Genomic DNA, 9,456 nt, shown 5'->3' with positions numbered 1-9,456 from the left:
AACAATGTTCTTCTATGTTGTTCTCCCATAAACATTTCCTCTAAGAGAATCATGCGGTCTCCAAAAAGGCAGAGTGAGAGATGTCTTCCACTAGCAGTTTTTAGTGACACTTATTTCTGTGCAGATATGAATTATTCCAACCAGAAGGATCCAGAAATTCCAGCAGACTCTTCTCTGTTTCTTGGGCCACACTGCTGATTAGGAGAAAGTCTCCCAGCTTCTGACACGCTTAGGCAACATTTACAAAACCACTTCCAAAATTGATTATTTTTTGCCCCATGATCTAGTGTATTTTGGGCACATTTGTTTCTCCTCCTGAAAACTATTAACTGCTTTACTTTCTCTTCAGTGGTAAAATAGCTTTCAATTTTTTTATCCTTCTTAATTCCTGCACAGAGGCAAAGTCTGATTTCCTGAATAATGGAAACACTAAATCAGAGATAGAATTAGAACTTTATTGGATCTTCCAGTTAGGCTGTTGAAGAACAAGAAAAAATTTCCACAAACAGGTTTCATCACAGAAGTCAAGAACTGCAGTATAGCATGTATGCAGATAACTACAGATATGAAAACGGAAAGCAGAAGAGAGCTTACAAATAGCTATGCAGGATCAAATCATAGGGTATGCTCATAAATTCATATGGTTATTCAAGCTGGTGGTGACCTGAGGAGGACTCCTAGCCCCTGATCAAATCGCTGCCCACAGGGCCCAGGACTGGAGATAACCCCTGAGCTGCTCCCCAGCCCCACCAGCCCCAGCCCACATCCCCTGCTCAGCCTTGTCCCTGTTGAATTTCATTGAATCACTCTCAGCCTCTGCCTGTCCCCTGTCCAGCTCCTCCTGAAAGGCAGAACAGCCATTTGGTCCCTTTTGCTGTCATCTGCAAACTTGGTGTCCTCAGTCCTCTCCTCTGGGTCACTGACAAAGATGTCAAACAGAACGGATCCCAGAACAGGCCCCGCAGAACCCCAGTTGTTAGCTCCCTCCAGGTACAACATAACCTTTAATTAGGACCCTCTGAGCTGAGCCATCCAAATGTTTTTTTGTGTGCACCTGTTATGTGTGTGGTTCAGAAGCCTAAACAGCACAGAACCCTCTCTCCAGCTGATGACAGTTTGGAGGTGGTACTTGTAGCAAATTATAAAATTTCCACTACCACAGTTTCTCAGCTTCCATACTTGACTGTAACAGTGCCTGGTGGACTGTTATTTTTTGAACACTTACTTTCTGAACACATCTTTCCTGAAAATAAATCCTATAGTGTCATTATGTACTGTGTAGGGAAACAAAAAAATCATTTGTTGTAAACATTCTGCCAAATAATGTCATTTTCTCCATCTTCATTCTATTGTGGGAAAGTGTGACTAATCAGTCCCTGTTCACTTTCTCCTCATCATTCTTGGATTTATCTAGTACCTCAAGTCATTTTTCCTCCCAGAGTAAAGAAGTCTGGTCTGTTTAATCTACCCTCATGTGGAAATGAATGGAATATCATTGTCATCTTTCTCCCTTTCTAGTTCTATTGTGTCCTTTTTGAAGTGCTGTAACAAGAGTTGTGCTCAGTATTAATGATATAAGCACGTCTTGGATTTGGGGCATTATATTGTTTTCTGTTTGCTCTAATTTTCTTTCACAGTAATTCCTAACAGTTTGTTTTCCTTTTTAACTGTCTCTCAGCATTAAGCCAATGTTTTCATATAAATAGCCACAATGCTTCTACAATCTTCCTTCTGAATAGTAATAGTTCATTTACAGCACATTACGGGATATATATACACAATGTGAATGTACAGATAGTGTTTTTTTTCCCAGATGCATTACTTTCTTAGCACTGAATTTATCTTTCACTTTATTGCCAAGTCACTCAGTATTGTGACATCCTCCTGCAGCACTTTGCAGTCACCTTTCATTTTACTGCTCTGAATAATTTTATATCACCACAAACATTTTTAACCTCACTATCTACCTATCTTTCTATCTATCCATTTCCCTACAATTTTGGTGAATATATGAACATGTACCTTAACCAAGACAAGCCTTGAATTCAATTAGTGAACACTACAACACCTAATAGTTATTTCTTCTTGGTTTATTTTTATTTAATTAATTAATTATTATGATAACTAGAAACAGCAGTGCTTCCTCTTTGGCTCTATGTAAGGTTAACATCTCTGAGTCCCTTTGGTGAGAGATAACCAAAAGCATTCTTGAAAGCCCAAGACAAAGATAAAACAGCCACAAGCTCTTGTTCATCCGTGTAACCACTGAATGCTGTAATGAAGTCTAAGCTACCTGCAAAGCATACCTTCATTCTACAGAAGCCAGTCTGAATCTTTCCTGTTGTGTTCTTCCAGTTTACCCAGTATGGAAGTCAAACATACCTACCTGCTGTACCCAGACCTGCTGTAAAATTCTTTGTAAAAAAGACAGGTTCAGCTTTGCCACTCTATATGCTTTGGTCTCTGTGTCTTTTTAAACAGTAAATTATACACCACAGTTAATAGGTCAGCAATTTTGTACTGCATGTGTTTACAACTCCTCGTCAAATAAAATCTTACCATGACAATTTGCTGTTTTTCAACTGTGTTTATTGAAACACTTCCACTGCAATGTTATGGTGGATTTTGAACATTTCCTGCACAGTGCATGAAAACTCTCTCAGCAAAGTGCCATTGTATATTTCTTACAAATGCTGTCTGTTCTGTCATTCAATAGCCGGTGAAATCATTGATGAAATGAACATGCCTGCAACAACAGACTCCTGATGCACCTCTTCTGAAAAGGTTTTCCATACTGATGAGAAGCTATCAGTAACCACTCCCACTATTGTAATCACAACCATGTATATTCATTTGGTTAAGGAGCAAAGCCAGTCATCTTCCCTTTTTTTTTTTTTTTTTTTTTAATCTCTAATAATTTGACAATGGCAGTAAAACATTCTGGATAGCCAGAATTAGGTAGTATATTTTGTCTTGGCTTCTTTGTTGTGACATGTGTATGCTGTATGTCCAGCATACAGCTTAACAAAAACATCATACCATGGGTGAGCAATTGGCTGACGGGCAGGGCTCAAAGGGTTGTGGTAAATGGGGCCACATCAGGCTGGTGGAATGTCTCTAGTGGGGTCTCTCAAGGCTCTATCTTAGGGCCAGTCCTCTTCAGTGTCTTTATAAATGATTTGGATGTAGGACTAGAAGGTGTTTTGAGCAAATTTGCCAACAACACCAAACTTGGAGGAGTTGTAGACTTGGACGAGGGTGGAAAGGCCTTGCAGAGAGATCTGGACAGGTTGAAGAGCTGGGCGATCACCAACCGCATGAAGTTTAACAAAAGCAAGTGCTGGGTCCTGCACCTTGGAAGAGACAACCCTGGGTGTACATACAGACTGGGCGATGAGACACTGGAGTGCAGCCCCACAGAGAGGGATCTGGGGGTTGTGGTTGACAACAAGTTGAATATGAGCCAGTAGTATGCCCTGGCAGCCAGGAAGGCCAACTGTATCCTGGGATGCATCAAGCACGGCATTGCTAGTAGGGCAAGTGCAGTGATTGTCCCTCTCTACTCTGTGTTGGTGTGGCCTCACCTCGAGTACTGTGTGCAGTTCTGGGCACCACAGTACAAAAAGGGCATTCAACTGTTGGAGAGTGTCCAGAGGAGGGAGACAAAGATGGTGAAGAGGGGAAGACTTATGAGGAGCGGCTGAGTTCACTGGGCCTGTTAAGCCTAGAGAAGAGGAGGCTGAAGGGAGACCTCATTGTGGTCTACAACTTCCTCGCGAGAGGGAGTGGAGAGGTGGATGATCTATTCTCCATAAACACCAGTGATAGGACCTGCGGGAATGGGGTTAAGCTGAGGCAGGGGAAGTTCAGACTAGACATCAGGAGGAGGTCCTTTACCGAGATGGTGGTTGCACACTGGAACAGGCTCCCCAGTGAAGTAGTCACTGCACCAAGCCTGTATGAATTCAAGAAAAGATTGGACTGTGCAGTAGGTCACATTGTCTAAACTTTTGGGTAGACCTATGCGGTGCGAGGAGTTGGACTTGATGATCCTTATGGGTCCCTTCCAAGTCGGGATATTCTATTATTCTATGATTCTATGACTCTTAGACTGTTGTTACTGAAGGGAAAAGAGCTGGAGTAGTAGAGAGCTGCATGTTTTACTGCACTCAATGACATTTGCTGCACATGCACATTTAAGAAGATATCCAGACACAGATTCAGTGTTCTAAATATCTGCCTGTTCTTGTTAGCTCTTCCTTCAGCCTGTGATGTATTCCTGACGCTCAGTGAATGACTGCCTTCAAATTTCTGCCTTGACAACTGAGCTCCATAAACCAGCCATCAGCAAAAATTGAGTTGAATCTAGGGGCCATTTGAATAATTTATATTAGTGTTACTTTTACAACTTCAACACATTTACAACTGAATCCAATACACATGAACTACCATATAAGAACCTGTTCATGACAAACTGGGGCAGAGAGGATTTTCCTGAGATGGAGGAAAAAAACAACAACCTACAAGCAGAAAATTGTTCAAGTGCAAGTTTTCAGCCTGCCTCCATTCAATTATTTTTCCTGGAACACACAAGTCAAGGTTATTCAGTTTAAGAATGTATTCACTAAATAACTATTAGATCTGGCGTTTTATTAAATAACAATATAAAATGTTACTCTTACGCAAACATCAACTGGTCCCAATTAAATCTTTTTCACTTAAATGGAGTAAGATATGGTATTAGTTTACATGTGTAGTTTTGCACTGTGCACATTCTTTCAGGACATCTTGACAGAATAACACTAATTATAAGGAAAATAGAGAAACACAAATGAATTAAATTACTACCTTTTAACTGATCTCATTTGATATATCCAAGGTCAGAATCTAATTTTCTGATTAATCTGATCCAGATACTGTCATATCATAATTTAAATAAAAGTATTTATGCATCCTGTTCATGTTCATTCTACATGTTTTTCAGTGTTTCACAGGATTAAAAAAAAAGGTGGTGGGGGAGGGGAGGGGTGGGAGAAGAGGAAAAGGGAAGGGGAAAAGGGAAGGAGAAGGGGAATTTGGATGAACTGTGAAAGGATGAACTGTGAAAAAGACATTGGGAGAAAGGAACTAGAAAGAAAGGAGAATTGTTATTTTGATGAACAAAGCATTCTGTAACAAAAGAACACAACAAGGTAATAGACAAATTTGCCTTGCTCTATTCCTCTGTGTCATCTCAAAATTCACATCTTGCATATTGATATGCAATCTAGCAGGACATAGTAGACCTCTTATCTTGAAGGCTTCATTTTCTTTAATGTAGAAAAAGCATAAATATGAGTGAGAATTCTGTTTTTAAAACAAAATTTAAGATGGTAAGAGTTGTGTAAATTGTTAGCTATTTATATGATAGTTACTTTCATGTGGTTAAAGCTGAATCTTAACATGTAACTATACAATCAGAAGAAGAATTGCATACCAGTTTTACTGCATAAGCCTTTTAAAAATTGTCAAAGGTTTGTCCCACTTTATACTCCTTTCCTTTTCTGGATGAAATGTTGCTATTAATAACTGTCATACTACCTTTTACTATTCTAATTTCATCGGTAATGTTGTGGTGAAGTACAGTTTGGTTCCTTTACTATGAAATTCACAGTGAAAAAGTCTTACAGATTTCAGATGAAAACCCCATGATACCTACTGACTAGTCACTGTTAAATCACCAGAGCTTCAACTGTACGAGGAGTTGAGCAGTATATGGCCAAGCTGACTGGCGAATATCCACTTGAACTGGTACAGTTTAGGAGTATGTTTCAGATTAGAATCATAGAATCATAGAATCATTAAGGTTGGAAAAGACCTCCAAGATCATCTGGTCCAACCATCCCCTTACCACCAATGTCACCCACTAAAGCGTGTCCCTAAGCACTGCATCCAACCTTTCCTTAAACACCCTCAGGGACAGTGACACCACCACCTCCCTGGGAAACCTATTCCAATGCCTGACTACTCTTTCTGAGAAGAAACGTCTCCTAATTTCCAACCTCCCCTGGAGCAACTTGAGGCCATCCCCTCTAGCCCTATCACTAGCTATCTGTGAGAAGAGGCCAAACCCCAGCTCCCCACACCTTCCTTTCAGGTAGTTGTAGAGAGCAATAAGGTCTCCCCTCAGCCTCCTCTTCTCCAGAGTAAACAACCCCAAAATTAGGTCTGATGACTTATGGATATACAGAGTCAAAAGGTTCGTAGGTGCTCTGGAACAGCTTCACTTTATGTCCTCACTCAATATGGTTTTCAAAGGGGCTCAAACAAGCCTTTTACTACCTGATTGGGCAACATTATTTATTGTTCTCACCTTTGCAAAGATTAAGTAGCAGAAGCATCCAAAAATCTCTTGCATTACAGAGACTAATGCACCACAGAAGAGATTTGGGAAAGAGATGCTTTATTACTGGTACATTTAAAGTCTAAGTATCATAACACAGTTCTCAGAAGTTTTCCCAAGACTTCAATGTTATCTATGAAGATAAACACTGCATGTAATAGTGCCACCTGCTGACTGAATTACATTAAATACTTAAAATAATTCTATTAACTCTATTATATATTATTAAACAGGCTCCCAGGATTCTTTGAGCGAGTGACAAAAGCCCAGACAACAAGCAGGATATTGTCTATGTACCATGGCTTATAACTTTATTTTAAATTTTAGAAATGTCAAGATGCAAGTTCTTAGATATGGAAATACATGTAATAAAAACTGAGGCTGAGGGTATTTAATATGATCAAGCTTTGTCACCTAAGTGAATAAGCAAGATTTTAATTTGACAGGGTTGTTTTGTGGTTAAAGTGTAAATGTGAAGTGTAAGTGCTAACTTCTTGTGAACTTCATGAAGCTCAAGGCCAAGTGCAAGGTCCTGCATCTGTGCCAGGGCAATCCCAAGCACAAATACAGCCTGGGTGGAGAATGGATTGAAAGCATCTCTGAGGAGAAGGGCCTGGGAGTGTTGGTTGATGAGAAGCTCAACATGAGCCAGCCATGTGCTCTGGCAGCCCAGAAGGCCAACCATGTGCTGGGCTGCATCAACACAAATGTGACCAGCAGGTTGAGGGAAGTGATTCTCACCATCTACTCTGCTCTCATGATACCCCACCTGGAGTCCTGCATTCACCTCTGGGGTCCCCAATATAAGAAGGACAGGGACCTATTACAGCAAGTCCAGAGGAGGGCTACAAGGATGATTAAAGGGCTGGAGCACCTCTACTATAAAGACAGGCTGAGGGAGTTGGGGTTGTTCAGTGTGGAGAAGCGAAAGCTCTCGGGAGACCTTATAGAAGCCTTCCACTACCTCTGGGGGACTATAGAAAATCTGGAAAGGGTCTCTTTTTCAGGCAGTATAGTGATAGGAAAAGGACAGATTAAAACAATGACTTTAAACTAAAAGAGGGTAGAGTTAGCACAGATATGAGGAAGAAATTCTTCACCCAGAGTGTGGTGAGGCACTGTAACAGGTTGCCCAGAGAAGCTGTGGATGCCCCATCCATGGAAGTGTTTAAGGCCAGGTTGGACAGGACTTTGAGCAACCTGGTCTAGCAGGAGGTGTCCCTGCCCATGGTAGGGGGGGGGAGTGGAACTCAATAGTATATAAGGTCCCTTCCAAACCAAATCATTCTATGATTCTATAGTTCTATTTACTCTAGAGTAAATACAGAACATTTGTTCAGATTTTAAGCATTGATTTGGCTGTGTCCATACATCAAGCAACAATCTTTCTTGCCCACAGCTGAAACAACCAGAATTTGCTTACAAATTTTCAGAAGAAAAACATTAGCTTCTTCCAACTTTCTATTCTTATTTAACTATTGTATTTTCAGTTCAGGAGCTTGGAAGCAACCATCCACCAAAGCATTAATAATAATTGTTCCTGATTAATACAAGAACAGCAATTAAAAATAAATAAATACATTAATTAAAATAAGTTAAATTAAAAATAAATAAAATAAAATTAAATTAAATTAAAATAAATTAAAATAAATTAAATTTTAAAAAAAATGAGTCAAGGAAAACACTATACGTGACAGATAGCTTGTGTAAAAATAATGGACTCATTAATCTTAACCATATGAACATGTTCAAATTAGCAGGGTCAGCTGCTGGAAAGGAGGCAGCCATAGTTACATATTTACAGAGGTGTGAAGTTGAAGTTAGACTAATTGCACAAACTATCTGTGTGAAGGATTCAGAGTAGACAGTTATTCAGTGCCAAAAGTAGAAAAAGTTTCAGTGGAAAAATTAACCATACCATAGGGATTATGAATTTTTTATGTAGAGGATTGTCCTTCCATAATACAAAAGAAAGTACCCAGAACAAAGATATTTGTATCACTGATTGAGGCCTCTAACTGTGTATTGAAACACATCCTTATCTTCAGTACAAATGTATCTGATACAATTTTTCTTGGTGTAAGATTAACTAGACCTTTTAAGCTAACTAGCTTCATAATTGAATTGGGCTAATACCAAGGCTTTGTACTTGCACTAAACATTGGTGTCAGCACATGACACTATGTGGATATTCAGGAACAATTTTCAGCAATGTGGGTATAGTTGCTGAATGAAAACATTGTCAGAAATTTATCACTCTGTTAGCTATACATATACAGGGTAAATCTTTTTAGCCCTGCAATGATGAAGTTGCCCTTGCTTGTAACAGGCCACAGACTTTGCCTTAAGCTGACAATTTAGGGCTTGGTACCTGCCAAGCTCTGTCTGAATGTCACTTGGCCTCCCTGGAGATTTGTTTTAGCCTAGCAATAACATCGACTCTCCAATAACTAGGTAACTATTACCTCTTTTGTTTTATGTCTTGTTTGGCTTTGAAAATAACTGTGTTAAAGCAGTTGTTGCTATACAGAGATATGCATTTAGTAAGTAAAAGACAGCTGTAACAAGGAGCTAGTCCATGTATAAAGACACACTTGTGAGCTGGAGACTAATGCAGCATAGGGGAGTAGAGAAATCAGATGGAAGCAGAAACCTGTGAAGCCCATGCACAGAGAACTGCCAGAAGCACCAGGCTATAGACATCTAGCCAGTCATTCCTGGTTATTAAAGGACTGAAGCCTTGGGAGCTGAGTAAAACCAATATTGGTGGTAATCAAGAGAACAAAAAGCAAGCATCCCACAAGTGCAAAACAAACCTCATACAGCATACTGTTAACATGCAGGCCAGTGAATCTAGGTGCAGAGCATGTTACTTTGCATGCAAAATTGGTCACAATTGTGTCTCAGACACTATTGGTCACAATAAATAATTCTGCAAAATCAGGTGCTTGGGGATCTTTCTCAAAGCAAGCACAGATCTGACTTGAATCACCATTATTTGTACACAGCTAACTCATGAAACCATAAGTCTGGCTACTTTTGATTGGCTGTTTTATCTTGCCTAACTTATCTCT

Source organism: Oxyura jamaicensis, chromosome Z (genome assembly GCF_011077185.1).
Source record: "Oxyura jamaicensis isolate SHBP4307 breed ruddy duck chromosome Z, BPBGC_Ojam_1.0, whole genome shotgun sequence".
NCBI classification, from domain to species: domain Eukaryota; kingdom Metazoa; phylum Chordata; class Aves; order Anseriformes; family Anatidae; genus Oxyura; species Oxyura jamaicensis.
The sequence above is the reverse complement of the archived record's forward strand: the minus strand, read 5'-3'. Positions refer to the sequence as shown.